The 18,926-nt window shown below is 45.0% G+C and overlaps 1 protein-coding gene and 1 pseudogene across 5 annotated transcripts in view; one reads left to right on the forward strand and one right to left on the reverse strand.

Annotated features, from left to right (window-relative positions):
* Nucleotides 1-18,926, reverse strand: part of LOC126470158 (protein O-linked-mannose beta-1,2-N-acetylglucosaminyltransferase 1-like) — a 2,280,325-nt gene that overhangs the window by 1,179,796 nt on the left and 1,081,603 nt on the right. The gene's annotated exons all lie outside the window — the stretch shown is intronic.
* Nucleotides 17,364-18,205, forward strand: LOC126470822 (uncharacterized; annotated as a pseudogene).

Consider the following 18,926-nt stretch of genomic DNA (forward strand, 5'->3'; position numbering starts at 1 on the left):
TTAGTATCAGAGTGTGGGCAGAAATTGTGGCTGGCAGACACACAGCGCTGTAAACTTTATCGGAACAATTAACAGGTGCTGTATATTAGCACTTCTGCGCGACAAATTACCCGTGCGTACTTTCCCAGAACAGCTGACCTGCAATGTTGCATGCACAAAACGAGAGTCGAGGTGCAGTGCTTCATGAACGGAACTTACCGGACAACTTATGATATCACTGTACAAAGAACAGAGAATAGGAACTTATCTCACAGATGCACACAAGATATCACTGTACCACCGAGGGTTCAAAGTTCACTTCGTATTGAGCTCTGGACCTTTGACCTTCTCGAGCATGTGCTCTACCGACGTTTTTTTCATTATTTTGATCGTTATTGTTCTCGGCGTATGGTCAGGGCAGACATCACATTGACTCCCCTTCAAGTTGATCGTTGGATACTCCACTCAGTTGTTTTTTTTCCAATGGCCACAATCCGTCCTCACAGCTTTACTTCCGCCACTTGGCAGGTAGGATATGAGGTACTGGCCAAGGTAATGCTGTGAGGAGGTGTAGTGGGTCGTGTTTGGTAGTACATTCCCTAGAGCTCTTGCCAGCGAAAGGTTCCGAGTTCGAGTCTCGATCCGACACAGAGTTTTAATCTGCCAGGTAGTTTCAACTTCGTATTGGTGACTTATTATTAGCTGTTCGTTACAAAATATGCCCACCGGACAAATAATTAGTCGTCTCTTAAAAGAGTTAAATGTTCCCTTTTGAGTGCTGTAAATGGCATAGAACAGGCAAAGACAATCGTATGACCATCTACTTCTGACGTAAGTCATGGCAGTGCAGTGATTGTATGTCCCAGTCTATTGTATAGCTTCATCGCAGTAATGCGGATCAACGTGGACACGTTAAACAACTGTAGAAAGAAGTTATCATGTCTTCATGTGACGAGGACCATAATGTGAATGACATTGCCCGATCTGTTGGTGCATCAACGTTGAGTGTCCACCACGACTGCAAAGAACAGTGTACCATTCGCAGCCATTTAATACGGCGTTAGAGCAGTGGGCATAAATAGACTTTAACTGGCAGGGAACGGAAACGAGCGCCACGCCTTGTCGATGACAGTCGGTTTCACACATGGGTCAAAGGATACAGAAACTGAAGAGTACTGACTGGTGGCGTGTAGTGTGATTGTGATGCAAGGAGTCCAGTGCACCAACGGCCAATGAGGCGTCTATCCCGCAGCGTGAAGAGGGTGTACTTCAGTGAGGAACGGCTTCTTTGACGGTTTGAGAGTGTTTTTCGTATGATGATTAGGCACACTCACTGAGGTTGCCGTAAATGTGCATCTGCATGTTTGCTTCAACATTCCCGGTGACCAAGTTGAAAGTCGTCTGCTGTCAGGCACATTTTGTGCTGTGTATTCATACGGGAGTTGGTGGGCACCTGTAGTACATCTCAAAGGTTGGTAGGCACTTAAACACTGTTAGCTCACATCAATGTGACCACCTGCCCAAATCCCAGACAGCCACATTTTGCTGAAAGGACCGCTTCCAGCCGTGGAGGAAGAAAGTCCGTGAGGTTCTGGAAGGTACCGACAGGGATGTGGCGCCATGGAGACTCCAGTGCCGTGGTCCGCTACTCTGTGTTCTCAGCTGAGGATCCATGGCGCGAACAGCCCGATCGAGGTGGCTCCACAGATTCTCAACTGACTTTTAAAAAGTGGTTCAAATGGCTCTAAGCACTATGGGACTTAAGATCTGAGGTCATCAGTCCCCTAGACTTAGAACTACTTAAACCTAACTAACCTAAGGACATCACACACATCCATGCCCCAGGCAGGATTCGAACCTGCGACCGTAACGGTCGCGAAGTTCCAGACTGAAGCACCTAGAACCCTTCAACCACAGCGCTGAGTTTAAATTCAGAGAATTTGGTGGCCAGGAGAGTCCGGCAAACTCAACCTGGTGCTCTTCGAACCACACACGTACACTGTGAACTGTGCGACATGTTGCTTTATTACGCTGGTAGATGCCATTGTGCCGAGGAGTAACAGACTGCATGTAAGGGCGGACATGGTCCCCCAAGGATAGATGCATACTTGCGTTGATCCACTGTTCATTCCAGAATGACGAGATCACCAAAGGAATGCCACGATAACTTTCCCAAGACCATAACACACTCTCGTCCCACTGCACCCTTCGGACGATCCAGCGGCCATCTGTTCGATGGAGCATAAAACGTGGTTCATCGGAAAAGGCCACCTGTCGCCGTACAGTGGACGTCCAGTTGCGGTATGGGGTGCAATTCTGAAGTTAGCACGGGTGCATGAGCCGGGAGTCTGCGGCGGAGGCCCATACGCAGTGACGTTCACTGAACTGTCATTGAGGATGGTTCAAATGGCTCTGAGCACTATGGGACTTCTGAGGTCATCAGTCCCCTAGAACTTAGGACTACTTAAACCTAACTAACCTAAGGACATCACACACATCCATGCCCGAGGTGGGATTCGAACCTGCGACCGTAGCGATCGCGCGGTTCCAGACTGTAGCGCATAGAACCGCTCGGCCACTCTGGCCGGCTGTCATTCAGGAAACACTGTTGGTACCCCTTGGTTCATTCCAACAGTCGCATGTCCATTTGCCCGCTCACATCTCCGCAGCCGTCATTCACCTCTATCGACTATAGCCTGTGGTGCACCACAAATGTCTCGGCACCAGTTTCGGATAGCGCCATTTTGCCATGCAAGGTATGATTTAACCACGTCGCCAAGCTAACAGTTTGCAAATTTAGCCATATAGTAAATGCTCCCATGCTTCGCCCGAAAGCCAATGATTATGCCCTATTGGAAGTAAAACAAATCGCTCCATTTCCGCATTACGACAACGACTGTACTGTTTCCCAAAAATTCTCTAAAACTTCTGTTGAAAACTTCGTGTAATTGTCTGGAATTTAAAAAACAAATTGGGCCAATTAGTTAATAGAATAAAAATTTTACCAAATTGCGTCTTTGCTTCTCTGGATGTTCTGGAAAACTACTGCGAATACACGTCTGGGACATAATTTGTTAGATTCATCAGATCAGTAACAACAAAATAAATGGAAATTGTGCTTTACTTTAACCTCGTACAGTTTTCTAATGGCTTTTATACTAGCGAAGTTGCTAAATTTCAGGCAAAATCTTTTTTTTAGCCGTAACTCCATAGCTAAAAGTTTGCGGACCTATGTTTATACGAACTTTTTTCTTTATTTTTAGTTTCAGAATAACATTTTAAAATATTTGCATATCTTCGTGAATCACCCAGTATGGAACATTTTGCATTCATTTTTTGTACAATATATATCATGTGTAAATACAATGTGGGTTCCTTCAGACGTTGTCTTTCAATCCCTTGACCTTTAGTCAGATTAACCTTTCATGTTTGTCATATCTCTGCATGTGTTCATTTAAGAAATAAGTTCTCGAACGTACTACGTTTGCTTGAACTGCATTTAAAACTGAGAGGGAATACATTGCCTTCAGCTGTGATGGTGTTTTCATTTTAAATGAAATTTTCATCTATGCAAGAAAGTTCGTGTTGGTGGAGATCTTCAAGACACATGCTTGTGGAGACGGAAACATCGAGATAAAATTCTGTTATCACACTAGTTCAGATCTTTTCCATTTACTGGGTAGTGTAATAAAAAGTGAAAACACATTTGCATAGCAACAGATTATACCTTATAGGAGTAATTCATACGCACGTCTAGCGAGGAGTTGCATACTACGTATTGTAAGGATTATGGTTCCTATTTTCCCTTTGTTTAACCTTGTTAAATTTCGCTTTAATTATTTCTTTGCGCTATGAGAAAGTTGACGCCATTACGAAATATAAAAACACAGTTTGTAATATTTCGTTTATTCGTATATGGGTCACATTCTCTACGAAGAGGAGCCAGTAATGATTCCGGGCATTAAAGAATAGGAGTCATAGTCTTTTATGAGCTCACAGGTCAAATTACGAGGACATGCTGAAAAGTAGTGCTTCTGAATTTTTAATCTGTTCTCAATATCGATTGAGGTATTACATGTCACGCATATTACTCCTTAGAAGGCTCCAAATTGTAGCGTGTAATATGGTAGTGTTAATTTCACTATGTACGTGAGTGAAAAACAGCTCACACAAATGAAAGCACGAATTCGAAGTGTTCGTCCTCACATCGAGCACTCTCTCCTTCAGCTTGACAATCCCAGATCACACACGAGCGCTGCGAAATCTGCAACAATTCGATGCCTTGGTTCACTATCAGCGATCGTCCTCCATACAGTCCCCAGTTGGCACTATACGATTTTCATCGGTGTCCAGAACTTAAGGAGCATCTTCGAGGACTTCACTTTGACAGTGATGAAGGGGTGCAAGCAGAAGTGAGGTTGTGGCTCCGTCAACAAAGTCGAACATGGTACAGTGACGGTATCAACGAACTGGTCTCTCATTAGTGGAAATGTTTTCGTCGCCAGGGTGACTATGTTGAGGGATAAATACGTAAACGTGAAGAATATAAAAGTAGAATACTAATAAACTCAGTTTTATTTAAAAATGTTTAAGAGTTTTCATATAAAAAATTAGGAGGCATTATTTTTCACTCAGCTGTCGCATACAGCAGTGCAACGCCTTCAAAGTGGTGACCTTTCTTCTACATCTTCATGATGAGAATGCTGTGAACATTCCCGTCTTTTAAGATGATAATAGCCGTGTTGCTCTGCTCCACGCATACGTTCCTGGTTTTGCAAACACTCCTATCGCGTTTCGACTGGTCTGGGAAATTACATGTTCTTAATCCCACAGAAAATGTCTAGGACTTCTCGTAACAGGAGTGAAACGCAACAATCAACTTCCTCGCAATTTGGTATTACCATCCGAACATAAATGAGTGGTTTCAGCTCGAAGTTACACACTTTTGGACACTCTTACACTCTTTACTGCCAGATTGAGATCATTGTCACAGCTAGAACCACCGTTACACGGAATCTGCGTGATGTGGGCCGGTGGTGGCTAATTTTTTGTCCTGTGTGCCTCATATTTTGGACGAAAACAGTCGCAACACTAAGTAGGAACTGTGCGACGTAAACGAAAGTTGGTAAGCGCGTTTCTACATCTGAAAAATGATGGCTTTTAAAATTTCGTCTCAGTCGCATAAGAGTGGTGCTGCTAGCGCCACTATGAGGGTGTAAATCAGGTTTGCTGTAAATAAACTTTGTAAAGGTCGTGAGCGTTAGTTACCTTTGAGATTGGTCTGGTGAGTTGATGTTAATCAAGAATGCCTTCAAGGGGACAAAGATGCCATTATCAACACCTCACTGGGTTTGTACGAGGTCGCACAATAGGGCTACGAGAAGCTGGATGTCCCTGCTGCAATATTGCAGAAAGACTTGGCAGGAATGTAGCCACTGTACATGACTGCTGGCAGCGGTGGTCACAACAATGTACGATCCCAAGAAGACCTGGCTCCGGACAGCTACGTGGCACTACCGACAGGGAAGACCGTATGGCTCTGGCACACCGATTTACATCTGCAGCAGCAATTTGAGCAACAGTTGGCACCACAGTGATACAAAGAACTGTTACAAATTGGTTACTTCAAGGTGAGACAGGAGCCAGACGCCCCCTAACGTGCTTTCCACGGACCCCAAAACTTCACCATTTGCGACTTCAGTGATGTCAAGCGAGAGCTATTTGGAGGGCAGGGTGGAGGTCTGTTGTGAAAGCTGGTTCCGCTTCGGTGCCAGTGACGGCCGTGCTTTGGTTAGGACGAGGCCAGCTGACTACCTGCAACAAACTGGACAAACACCTGGAGCTGTGGTCTGGGGTGCAATTTCGTTTGACAGCAGAACAACTTTTGTGGCTATGCTACGCACCCTGACTGTATATTTGTAAGTCAGTCTGGTGATTCGACTTGTTGTGCTGCCATTCATGAACAGCATTTGGTGTTTAACCAACAGGATAACGCTCGCCCACATACCGTTGTTGAGACCGAACGCGCTCCACACAGTGTCGACATGTTGTCTTGGCCTGCTCGATCACCACATTTGTCTGCTGTCGAGCACATATGGGACGTCATTAGGCGAAAAGTCTAGAGTCATCCTCAACAGTATTAATCGTCCCTGTATTGACTGACCCAGGGCAACAGGTATGGAACTCCATCTCAGAAACTGGCATCTGTACAACACGCTTGCATTCAACATTCTGAGGTTACACCGGTTATTAATGCACCATCATTTCACATTTGCAATGCCTTATCTCGTGTTTACATTAAACTGTGATCTTGCAATATTAATCGCTTACACATGCGACCTACACGAACGTATTCCCGAAATTTCAGTACTCTACATTATAATTTTGAGGTTTTGTGATGGTTTTCTGGTTATGTATATACACTACTTGCCATTAAAATTGCTACACCACGAAGATGACGTGCTACAGACGCGAAATTTAACCGACAGGAAGAAGATAGTGTGATATGCAAATGATTAGCTTTTCAGAGCATTCACACATGGTTGGCGCCGGTGGCGACACCTACAACGTGCTGACATGAGGAATGTTTCCAACCGATTTCTCATACACAAACAGCAGTTGACCGACGTTCCCTGGTGAAACGTTGTTGTGATGCCTCGTGTAAGCAAGAGAAATGCGTATCATCACGTTTCCGACTTCGATAAAGGTCGGATTGTAGCCTATCGCGATTGCTGTTTATCGTATCGCGACATTGCTGCTCGCGTTGATCGAGATCCAACGACTGTTAGCAGGATATGCAATCGGTGGGTTCAGGAGGGTAATACGGAACGCTGTGCTGCATCCCAACGGCCTCGTATCACAAGCAGTCGAGATGACAGGCATCTTATCCGCATGGCTTTAACGGATCGTGCTGCCACGTCTCGATCCCTGAGTCAACAGATGGGGACGTCTGCAAAACAACAACCATCTGCACGAACAGTTCGACGACGTTTGCAGAAGCATGGACTATCAGCTCGGAGACCATGGCTGCGGTTACCCTTGACGCTGCGTCACAGACAGGAGCGCCTGCGATGGTGTACTCAACGACGAACCTGGGTGCACGAATGACAGAACGTCATTTTTTCGGATGAATCCAGGTTCTGTTCACAGCATCATGATGGTCACATCCGTGTTCGGCGACATCGCGGTGAACGTACATTGGAAGCGTGTATTCGTCATCGCCATACTGGCGTATCACCCGGCGTGATGGTATGGGGTGCTATTGGTTACACGTCTTGGTCACCTCTTGTTCGCACTGACGGCACTTTGAACAGTGGACGTTACATTTCAGATATGTTACGACCCGTGACTCTACCCTTCATTCGATCCCAGCGAAACCCTATATTTCAGCAGGATAATGCACGACCGCATGTTGCAGGTCCTGTACGGGCCTTTCTGGATACAGAAAATGTTCGTTTGCTGCCCTGGCCAGCACATTCTCCAGATCTCTCACCAATTGAAAACGTCTGGTCAATGGTGGCCGAGCAACTGCCCCGTCACAATACGCCAATCACTACTCTTGATGAACTGTGGTATCGTGTTGAAGTTGCATGGGCAGCTGTACCTGTACACGCCATCCAAGCTCTGTTTGACTCAATGCCCAGGCTTATCAAGGCCATTATTACGACAAGGGGTGGTTGTTCTGGGTACTTATTTCTCAGGATCTATTCACGCAAATTACGTGAAAATGTAATCACATGTCAGTTCTACTATAATATATTTGTCCAATGAATACCCGTTTATCATCTGCAATTCTTCTTGGTGTAGCAATTTTAATGGCCAGTAGTGTAAATTACGATTAAGCGCGCTGCATGATAAACAAGGCGTATGGCAAATTCCGAAGAATAACAGAGGTGTACATAATTGAATATTAATATCCCTTTTTCAGTTCCCGTACTTGAGTTGTTCCATTTATCTCTTAAATTACGCGGCGTTAGTCGAGTGATGGATTCCAGCAGCGTGAAGGAGGCAGGCGTGGGACATTCAGGAGGGAGAGCGGCAAATTTGTGACGCCATCGCGGCCGTCCTCAAAGAATATGGGAGCGTTATCAGGCCGGACGCGCGCCTGGCGCCAGCGTGTGCCAGCATTGTGGCCAGCACTGCCTGCCGGCCGGCGATAGCAGCCACCCGCCTCGCCTCTGGCAGCGCCTTCTTTCCCCGCCATCGCCAGCCGCGGCATCACCGCCAACGAATCGCACTCGCTCGGACGTTACAGAACACAAGCATCCCAGCACACTAACAGTTTGAAAGACTGAATACCAAACAGAGTAGTTGGCAACGACATTCTGCATTATTACCCATGTACGGCGTACAAAAGTATGACAGGAGATAGAAATTGTCCGTTTGAGGGCGTTGCTACAGCGTATATGCAACATAGCGCGACTCCTATGCGGTTATGTAAGCACCGACAGGAAGGCAAGAGATTAGTGCGGCATTCGTGTCTTTCGAAGTACCGGTTGATCAAAAAGTCAGTATAAATTTGAAAACTTAATAAACCACTGAATAATGTAGATAGAGAGGTAAAAGTTGACACACACGCTTGGAATGACATGGGGTTTTATCAGAACCAAAAAAATTGCTAGACGCGTGAAAGATCTCTTGCGCGCGTCGTTTGGTCATGATCGTGTGCTCAGCCGCCACTTTCGTCATGCTTGGCCTCCAAGGTCCCCAGACCTCAGTCTGTGCGATTATTGGCTTTGGGGTTACCTGTAGTCGCAAGTGTATCGTGATCGACCGACATCTCTAGGGATGCTGAAAGACAACATCCGACGCCAATGCCTCACCATAACTCAGGACATGCTTTACAGTACTGTTCACAACGTTGTTCTTCGATTACAGCTATTGTTGAGGAATGATGGTGGACATATTGAGCATTTCCTGTAAAGAACATCATCTTTCCTTTGTCTTACTTTGTTATGCTAATTATTGCTATTCTGATCGGATGAAGAGCCATCCGTCGGACATTTTGTGAACTTTTGTGTTTTTTTGGTGCTAATAAAACCCCATGTCATTCCAAGCATGTGTGTCAATTTGTACCTCTCTATCTACATTATTCCGAGATTTATTCAGTTTTCAGATTTATACTGACTTTTTGATCACCCGGTATGTACGGTAAATGCGGAAACGTGAACTATGGCAACGCTATTACCAAATGCGTCCAAACGGGACCAACGTGTTACGAGGTATGTCCACAAAGTAAGTTCCGTTTGGTTATATGAAACAAACGTGTACATAGTCCGCAGCTCGTAGTCGTGCGGTAGCGTTCTCGTTTCCCACGCCAGGGTTCCCGGGCTCGATTCCCGGCGGGGTCAGGGATTTTCTCTGCCTCGTGATGACTGGGTGTTGTGTGCTGTCCTTAGGTTAGTCAGGTTTAAGTAGTTCTAAGTTCTAGGGGACTGATGACCATAGATGTTAAGTCCCATAGTGCTCAGAGCCATTTGAACCATTTGTACATATACAGAAAAAATATTTATTGTACAAAAATCTACAACTATTAAACTACTTTTCTACATAGCTTCTGAAATTTTGTACGCTCTTGTCATAGCGTGGCACAAGTTTTGTATGCCTTCTTCATAGAAGGTTGCCGCCTGTGCATTCAACCGTGTGGTTACATATTCTTTCAGCTCGTCATCATCGTTGAAGTGTTGATCACCAAGGACAGATTTTAAGTGTAAGAAGAGATGAAAGTCTCTAGGAGCGAGGTCCGGGCTGTATGGAGAAAAAAAAAATGGTTCAAATGGCTCTGAGCACTATGGGACTTAACTTCTGAGGTCATCAGTCCCCTAGAACTTAAAACTACTTAAACCTAACTAACGTAAGGACATAACACAAATCCGTGCCCGAGGCAGGATTCGAACCTGCGACTGTAGCGGTCGCGCGGGGCTGTATGGAGGATGATCAAACACGTCCCAGTGAAATTCCCGTAAGAGCTGTTTGGTCACATTCGCCTTGTGAGGTCGGGCATTATCGTGGAAAAAAACAACACCTTTTCACAGTAATCCTCGGCGTTTGTTCTGTATTGCACGGCGCTATATTTTAATGGTCTCGCAGTGACCATGTGCACTGATTGGTCTCGTGGTAAGTAATTAATCAGCAAAATACCTTTTCTGTCCCAAAAAAAGGTGCACATGACTTTTCGAGGTGTCAGGTTTTGCTTAGACTTAACCTTCGTTGGGGATGAAGTGTGCCTCCACTTTATTGATTGCCGTTTTGTTTCAGGAGTGTCGTACGGTACCCAAGTTTCATCCCCCGCGACTATCCGAGAAAGAAAACCATCACCTTCTTCATTGTAGCGTGTAAAAAACTGAAGTGCACTGCCCATCCGTTGTTTTTTGTGTTGTTCAGTAAGAATTTTGGGTATCCAATTTGAGCAAAGTTTTCGAAATTCCAGTTTTTCAGTAACAAATTCATGAATTAGTGATCATGAGATCTGCGGAACTTCCACAGCAAGGGCACTAAGTGTAAACTTACGGTTGTGCTTAATCTTCTCTTCAATTGTGTGAACCAGTTCATCAGTAACCGCCGGCCAGAGTGGCCGAGCGGTTAAAGGCGCTACAGTCTGGAACCGCACGACCGCTACGGTCGCAGGTTCGAATCCTGCCTCGGGCATGGATGTGTGTGATGTCCTTAGGTTAGTTAGGTTTAAGTAGTTCTAAGTTCTAGGGGACTTATGACCACAGCAGTTGAGTTCCATAGTGCTCAGAGCCATCAGTAACCACAAACGGGCGCCCACTTCGTTCTTCACTGTGCACTTGATCACGTCCTTCATTCAACAGTCTGACCCATCTTCTAACCACTGAATCACTCATAGCATTTTGTCGGTAAATCTCGGAGATTTGCAGATGAACTTCCTTTGGTTAAACTTTCTTTGATTTAGAAAACGAATCACAGATCTGATTTCACACGCGGCGGCATTTTCAATTACGGCTGACATTATAAAGAAGCACTATAAAGCACACGTCGGCAGCAGCGATCTGAAAATGGAGTAGATGTCTTCTCCTTGGGTCAGAGTAACTGCCGCGCATGATCGGAACTGCGATCGTAGTGCTGCCGCGGATAGAAATAGAAACGGAACTTACTTTGTGGACGACCCACGTATTATACTTATCTTGGCTGCTGCAGGACAAACACCCATAGACATCCATCCTAGAATGATGAATGTGTCTGTCGAAAATAACAGCTTGAAACGAGAACTGCAAACAGGACTGCGGCTGCTTCGCGATCACGCACGTCCCCATATCGCAAATGTCGTAACGTAAAAACTACGTCACCTCAAGAGAGTCCCGAGCACTTGCCCTATAGTACTGATCTCTCCCCATGCGATTATAAAGCCTTCAGTCCCTTAAAAAAGGCTTTGAAACGTCGACGATTCCTGTTGGACGAGGATGTGCAACAGGCAGTTACGGACCCCTTCACGCAGCAGGACTCCCGTATCTACAACCTGGTGCATCGGTGGGATGATTGCCTCAATACTCACAGCGATTTTGCCTGATTGACAAACGGATTCTGGACCGTACGGCCTTCGAAACGAAAACTTTCTCATAGCTCCTTATATTTACATCTCTTGAATTTACCTGGTTATGTCAAAGATGCCGTTGTTTTTGCTAACTGAACGTGGTGATAAGACAGAAGAATTATTTGAAGCTGTGTGCCCCTGATTCCCAGTTAGCTGAAAAACTTGGTCTCACCTGCTAATTTGCCCTTTTCCTGACCGCGGCCGGCCAAGGACTCCGCTTCGTCTAGCAGGGATTTCTGATAGCTGAAATACCAGGTACAGGGAAATTCAACGAACCAGAAGACAGAAAGATCAAGTAAAAGATTTGAATATGTTGTTGCAAAAACAAAATTAATTGTGAGGTAGCCTGTTACAACGAAAAACGGCTACTCACCACGATTAAATCAAACCTGGGGTGAAAATTATTGCTGCAGATCAAGACAAATCAGACCCCCAACTGAGCCTCAAACGAATGTCTGAACAGCTCGTCCAGCTCCTCTTTAGAGAGAGATTGCTCTTAGTGTTACCTTAAAATACTATGTACGTATGGTATCTATTCTGTCGGAGATGTCCAACACAACAGATGCCACTGTTCTCTGATACGGCGGCCGTATGATACGGCCGTAAATATCAATATTTCGATGAAGGTACAGACGTCAGCCGCAACTGGGCATTGAAATAATTCAATGACGAAAGTCGAGAAATTGGGTCGGACGGAGAGCGTGCTCCGATAGCCGAAGCTGTGAAGACGACAGCTCGCGTCAAGAAGGAAATCTGGGTTCGAGTCCCAGTACAGCAAGCTGTTTCGTCCGAACAAGACACAGCCGAGGCAAAAACAGCACAGGCGCAAACATGCGAGCTGGTGCCAGTGCTATAGAGACTCGCCACTTGCGCGAGTTCCACCAGCGTCACGGGCGGAGCTGAGGATGAAGATATCTACTTCTCCTCGGCCAATTGCCGGCCGAGTACAATCCGCCAGTGACCGGACGACAACGGACAGAAGCCTACTCGGAAGACAGAAGGGCAGCTCTCGCCCACTCGGTTGTAGATCATAGTCCAGGGCTGGCATAGACAGGGAACGTCGTTCAGTGAACTCTTAGAAGTGAACAGACAGTTGATGTAGATTGCGTTTGCTATGAGTTGTGAAGTTTACCTATCATTATTTGCACTTAGCTATTGAGGGTATTTTGTGTTTTATAGTACCAACAGTGCTGCAGACTTCACTATTCGACAAGTCACAAAGATAAGCATACCTTTTAACTCATTTGTATGACTTTGTTACTAATTTGTTGGAGTGTTGGTTCAAATGGTTCAAATGGCTCTGAGCACTATGGGACTCAACTACTGTGGTCATAAGTCCCCTAGAACTTAGAACTACTTAAACCTAACTAACCTAAGGACAGCACACAACACCCAGCCATCACGAGGCAGAGAAAATCCCTGACCCCGCCGGGGATCGAACCCGGGAACCCGGGCGTGGGAAGCGAGAACGCTACCGCACGACCACGAGATGCGGGCGTGTTGTTGGAGTGTTGCAGAACTTCGTTCTCCTATCCTGTTAACTGACCCCGGGGCATAGCTGTGTAATAGTGGCATGTAGAAACTGTCTTAGCGGTGTACCGCATCAGAAGCCGTTTCACGAACACACAAACTCAGCCTACCGTAACAACAGTGGCAACTCGGCATATACAGCAGTAGTGACGAGGCCTTTACAAAAGAATAAATTTTCAGCTTTCGTCATTGAATTATCTCAGTGCCCAAATGCGGCTGACATCAGTACCTTCCTCGAAATATTACCTTGAACTGATTAGTAGCCAAGAGAAATGAGATGACTGTAGTCGGCCGGTGTGGCCGAGCGGTTCTAGGCCCTACAGTCTGGAACCGCGCGACCGCTACGGTCGCAGGTTCGAATCCTGTCTCGGGCATGGATGTGTGTGATGTCCTTAGGTTAGTTAGGTTTAAGTAGTTCTAAGTTCTAGGGGACTGATGACCTCAGATGTGAAGTCCCATAGTGCTCAGAGCCATTTTTTTGAGATGACTGTAGCCGAGGCAGGGGCTGCACAAATTACCTGTAGCTAAAGCATGCTTAACTTTATCACGCCTACCGATCGGAATGCTAACGGTTGCATAACTATGAACTCACAACCGCAATACGAGCGACTGTATTACTGGTCAAGGCTGCAGTAACACGAGCCGCGCAGTGTATGGCTGACTAGGCTCGCGAGCACCCTTTTCGTCACTTCTGTTAACGCGGACACCACAATGCAGTATGCGTCCGCCAGCAGAAACATGACCCCCGGGCTAACCTAACCAGGGTTGCAGTTACGATTTATTCCTGCCAGCGAAGGCAGGCCTCAAAGCTGATAGGTTTGGGGAACTGGAGTGGGGGAAATTTTGAGATGGAGGGAAGGTCTAGTGGCCCACCGCCGCCAAGTAGCCGTGGCATAAATTTCAAACTACTGGTTCGGCCAACTTTTGTTAATTTTCGCCATCTTGTTAGATATCAGGATTAATGAATTCGGGGTTCGGGTAATTACTCCGCTCCCACGAGATGACAGTCCTCTGAGTGCGCAAGCCTACGGTGGTCTCTAATTGCCGGCGAAAATTGGTTAGATTCCATCTATTTTATAATTAATTCCTCCAAGTTTTGAATAATTGTCAGATCAAGCAGTGAGCGCTGTTAATAGACTGATAGAGCTGTTAGATGTCCTTCTGAGGGATATTGTGCCAAATTCTATCCAGCTGGTCCGTTATATCGTCAAAATCCCGAGCTAGTTGAAGGGCCCTACCCATTATGCTCCAAACCTTCTCAACTGGGGAGAGATTCAGTGACCTCGCTGGCCAAGGTAGGGTTTAGGAAGCACGAAGACAAGCAGTAAAAACACTCACCGTGTGTGGGCGGGAATCATATTGTTGAAATTTATCCCAGGATGGCTTGCCACGAAAGGCGTAGAATATCGTCGACGTACCGCTGTGCTGTAAGGGTGCCGCGGATGACAACCGAAGGAGTCCCACTATGAAAAGTTGTCGCACTATATGGCAGGCGCAAGTCCGGTTGGTACCCCATCGGTGTCCAGGGCGTTTCCAAACACATCTACGAAGGGAATGGGGGCTGAGTTTGAAGTGGGACTCATCACTGATGACAATTATACTCCAGTCCATAAGATTCCGGGCCAAAGACGTGTCTGCAGCTGCCACTGACGGCGGTGGGATACCAACCTGACTGTCGCACGCAATAAGGTCCCACAACGAGGAGTGATGGTCTGTGGTGTCATTTTTTCTAATAACAGGGCCACTTTGGTTGTCATCCGCTCACACTTACAGCACACCAGTACGTCGACGATATTCTGCAGGAGTGCTAGTTCTGCAAGGTTAGCAGGAGAGCTTCCGTAAAGTTTGGAAGGCAGGGGATGAGGTATTGGCAGAAGTGAAGCTGTGGGGACGGGGCGTGAGTGGTGTTTGGGTAGCTTAGACGGTAGAGCCCTTGTCCGCGAAAGGCAAAGGCCCCGAGTTCGAGTCTCGGTCCGGCACACAGTTTTAATCTGCCAGGAAAGTTTCATTATGACCACTGCCCACCGCGACTTTGGATGCCACCTGGTGCGTTGTGGACACGTGACGTGGTAGCAAAAGCATGTAAGCGGAGCAGACACGGACGGGGTATCACCCTAGCGAAGATATGGGAGCCGGCCGAAGTGGCCGTGCGGTTAAAGGCGCTGCAGTCTGGAACGCAAGACCGCTACGGTCGCAGGTTCGAATCCTGCCTCGGGCATGGATGTGTGTGATGTCCTTAGGTTAGTTAGGTTTAATTAGTTCTAAGTTCTAGGGGACTGATGACCACAGCAGTTGAGTCCCATAGTGCTCAGAGCCATTTGAACCATTTGAATCTCTGACCGAACACGCTGAGCTACCGTGCCGGCATCTCCTCGATCCATACAGTCGCAAGCAACAGCGTCTATGTATCTTGATTTAGGTCTACCCAATAAAATTTCAAGTCCTGGTGAAGTCGTTCCTCCAAGTCTACAGTCAATGACGCACCATATTTCTGAGCTACGACCATAGTCGGCTCAGGTATAGACTTGTGAAACTGCAGCACCGCCTATTTGCAATTGATGTTATGGATAACATTAAAAGCAATGATTCATTATTCTTTAATTTTTTATAATTAGTGTAATCCTTCAGCTTGATGTCAGTCGCCATCCCTAAGTTTATGAAAAATCGTTGTATGAAACTGTGCACGTCACAGTTCCAGCGGCGTTGTGTTTAGCACTTGTGCGCATGCGCACATAGGAAGCCGCACGCGAGACTGCAATGAGGAGAGAGAGGGCAATGTCACTCACGCAGTCCCGACCCTGTTGTGCTATGGAAGGTAGTAGTTTTTTTTTTTTTTTTGCTCCGTGTGTGTTGTGCTTAAAAACGTGTACTGTATTCTTGAATTTGATAGAGTGTACCATTATTATCATGTTTCCAGCTCACTGACTGATTCACATTTTTGGTTCTTTTATTTAGCCGTGGCTTTGCATCCCCAAGAAATAAGTTCTGTGACTTCAAGTGAACTTCAGCCACTTAAGTTTTCATAGCTGCCTCTCAATGAGAAAGTTATCGGTAAGAAAAGAGGTCATTGAGCACCTGATATTGCAATATCTCAGCCATGCATAAGCGCCAACAAGAAATGAATTCGTAACTCGAAATCTGAATGAGCCGGCCGCGGTGGACGAGCAGTTCTAGGCGCTTCAGTCCGGAACCGTGCGACTGCTACGGTCGGAGGTTCGAATCCTGCGTCGGGAATGGATGTGTGTGATGTCGTTAAGTTAGTTAGGTTTAAGTAGTTCTAAGTTCTAGGGGACTGATGACCTTAGATGTTAAGTCCCATAGTGCTTAGAGCCATTTGAAATCTGAATGCTATCAACAGAAAAGTTGGCTTTGCGGCTATGAAGTTAAAAATGCACTGTTTTGCTTTCCGTGTTTGCCATTTGGAGGTGGTCTCACATGGACAAAAGACGGTTTTAGAAATATACATAAAATGAAAGAAAAAGCTAAAACGCATGCCAAGTCATAAAAGAACGTTGATAATATAGTTTCACTGTCACTTTTACGAACTATAAGTATTAAGGGGGAACACAATGTGGCGCACAGACAGTCAATCAATGAGCATAGTATAAAGGTTAAAAAGAACCGTGATATTTTGCCCAGACTTAAGACTGCATTTTCTTTCGTGGAAACTTTGAGACACCCTTACGTGAACATGATGGAAAAGACGGTCCAGTAAACCCAGGAGTATTTAGAGGATTAGTAAACTTTGCATCTATATTAGAATAAGATTTGAAGACTCTCTTAGAAATCAGCGCAGTCTTCCAAGGTGTTTCTAAAGGCCATTCAGAATAAGAGATTTGACTGCCTGCTACAATAAACCATGAGGAGATAAGGACGGAAATTACGAAAGCTTCCTTTGGATGCTGACACAACAGATGTTCTGGAACACACTCAAACACAGTACGTGCTGGATGGAGAAGTGTTTTACCGTTTTGGGAATTCTATATTCCAGAACACCAAATTGTAGGTGGCATATCACAACTTATTTTAGACCACTTGGACATAGTCCTTCAACGAAATGGACAAAAATTGGCAGCACAGACATTTGATGGTGCAGAAGTGATAAAGGCAAGAAAGAAGATCAGAAATAAAAACAGTTTATAGTAACTCACTTTTCATTCAGTGTTGTGCAGATAAACTTAATTAATAATGAGAATGCAGCAAGTATTACTCGTAATGAAAGAGTATTTTCTCTAACATTCTGTCTATTCCAACACTCTTCCCAATATCTCTGCAACGTGTGTCCACTCTCAAGAAGCATATGGACGTCAATATTCCACATCCCTTCTCTGCTAGGTGGAGATTCAACATACCACTACAAAGAGGATTCATGAAAATTCCCAACCTTTAAAAAACTGGCTTAGTGAAATTTAGTTAACATCAAATGTAGATCATGCCACTGAAGAAACAGTAGGAATTTTGAAATACCTGAATGATGATAATTTCAAGTTTAGGGTGGGGCTCCTTTATCAGATTATGCCTCTTGTCGATATAAATTAGTACCAAATGCAATCCCGAGAAATTAATGTGTTTAATGTTGATGAATGTATATCAAATTTCAAAACTGCTATCTTTGATTATAAAACTCAACGTACTATGTTCTTCCTTCAAAGACACTCATGGTAGGTGACTGTATATGTGTTTATGTGATGGACAGATATTCTCCCACTAAACTCTTACTACCAGCTAAATTGTTCAACAAGAAATGCTTCACTAGTTTTAAGAACAAACATGCTACAGAAAAATAGTACTGACCACTGAAACATATCCAGTGACTGGCAAAGAAAAGCTTGAAAGTGAACTAAAAATGTTCTATTGTAGATCTGATATTCACGAATATTGCAGATTAATCGAGCTGCTCAAATTTGTCTTGAAAAATGATCTCGAAGGTGTCCTTAGTCAAATTACGAAACTGATAAAAAGAGGTTGACAGTTCCTATGACTGCTTCAGAAGCAGAATGCTGCTTCTCAACACCGAAAAGAACCATGGACTCGGCAAGACTAAATTCCCTTGAAGTGCTTCCAATAGAGAAAAATTCCATCTGTTGTCATCAAGGGATCAAGCTGAAAATTATTGGTCTTTTCTGCGCAGTTTACAATTAGAAGAACGTGTTTGATTTCATATGAATATATTAAACTTGAACTGTAACAATTTAGGATAAAGTAGGTAAAAAGTGTTTGATTTTGTTCTTTTATGGTTTTATCAAGTTTGTGAATAATGTTTCTTTCTATACATATTTGTCTGCTTTTACACACTTTTAAATCAATGGCTACATTTTTTTCTGAAGCAGCACCCTCACTAATTTTAGCTACGAGCCGCCACTCGCTACGACGCGCTCAGTAACGATGTGTCGCGCGGGCCAAATTATGCGACGCATTCGTCCGAAGATTAACTAGGTGTCGTTTATTGGCGGATCCGGATCAATTTACTACACTGCCATACTTACAAACTGGTGTTAACAAGGGTCGCTAGACTCGCTTCGACCCCAGAGACACAGCTAAACTTGTCACTCCTCCAGAATGATTCCGAGATCAGGCCACTGGACAGCAAAAGATACACCGCTAACAGCTGAGACGCCACATACAGCTGGCTTCTAACAGCCTCCACCGGTAGTCTCCACAAACGCAAAGGAAATCAGTTCAAAGTAAATAATGAATATTGCATAATTTGTGTATGAGTCTGTGTAAGAATCAATATAGCCTGTGTTTAAGTTATAGCTAACAGACTACAACGGAAAAAATAAATGAACAAAATTAAATAAATAAAACACAAACCCCCTACTTCAAGTTTTCACAGAAACAAGGATAACTTATTAGCTTCAAT

This window comes from Schistocerca serialis, chromosome 3 (genome assembly GCF_023864345.2).
Source record: "Schistocerca serialis cubense isolate TAMUIC-IGC-003099 chromosome 3, iqSchSeri2.2, whole genome shotgun sequence".
Classification (NCBI taxonomy): domain Eukaryota; kingdom Metazoa; phylum Arthropoda; class Insecta; order Orthoptera; family Acrididae; genus Schistocerca; species Schistocerca serialis.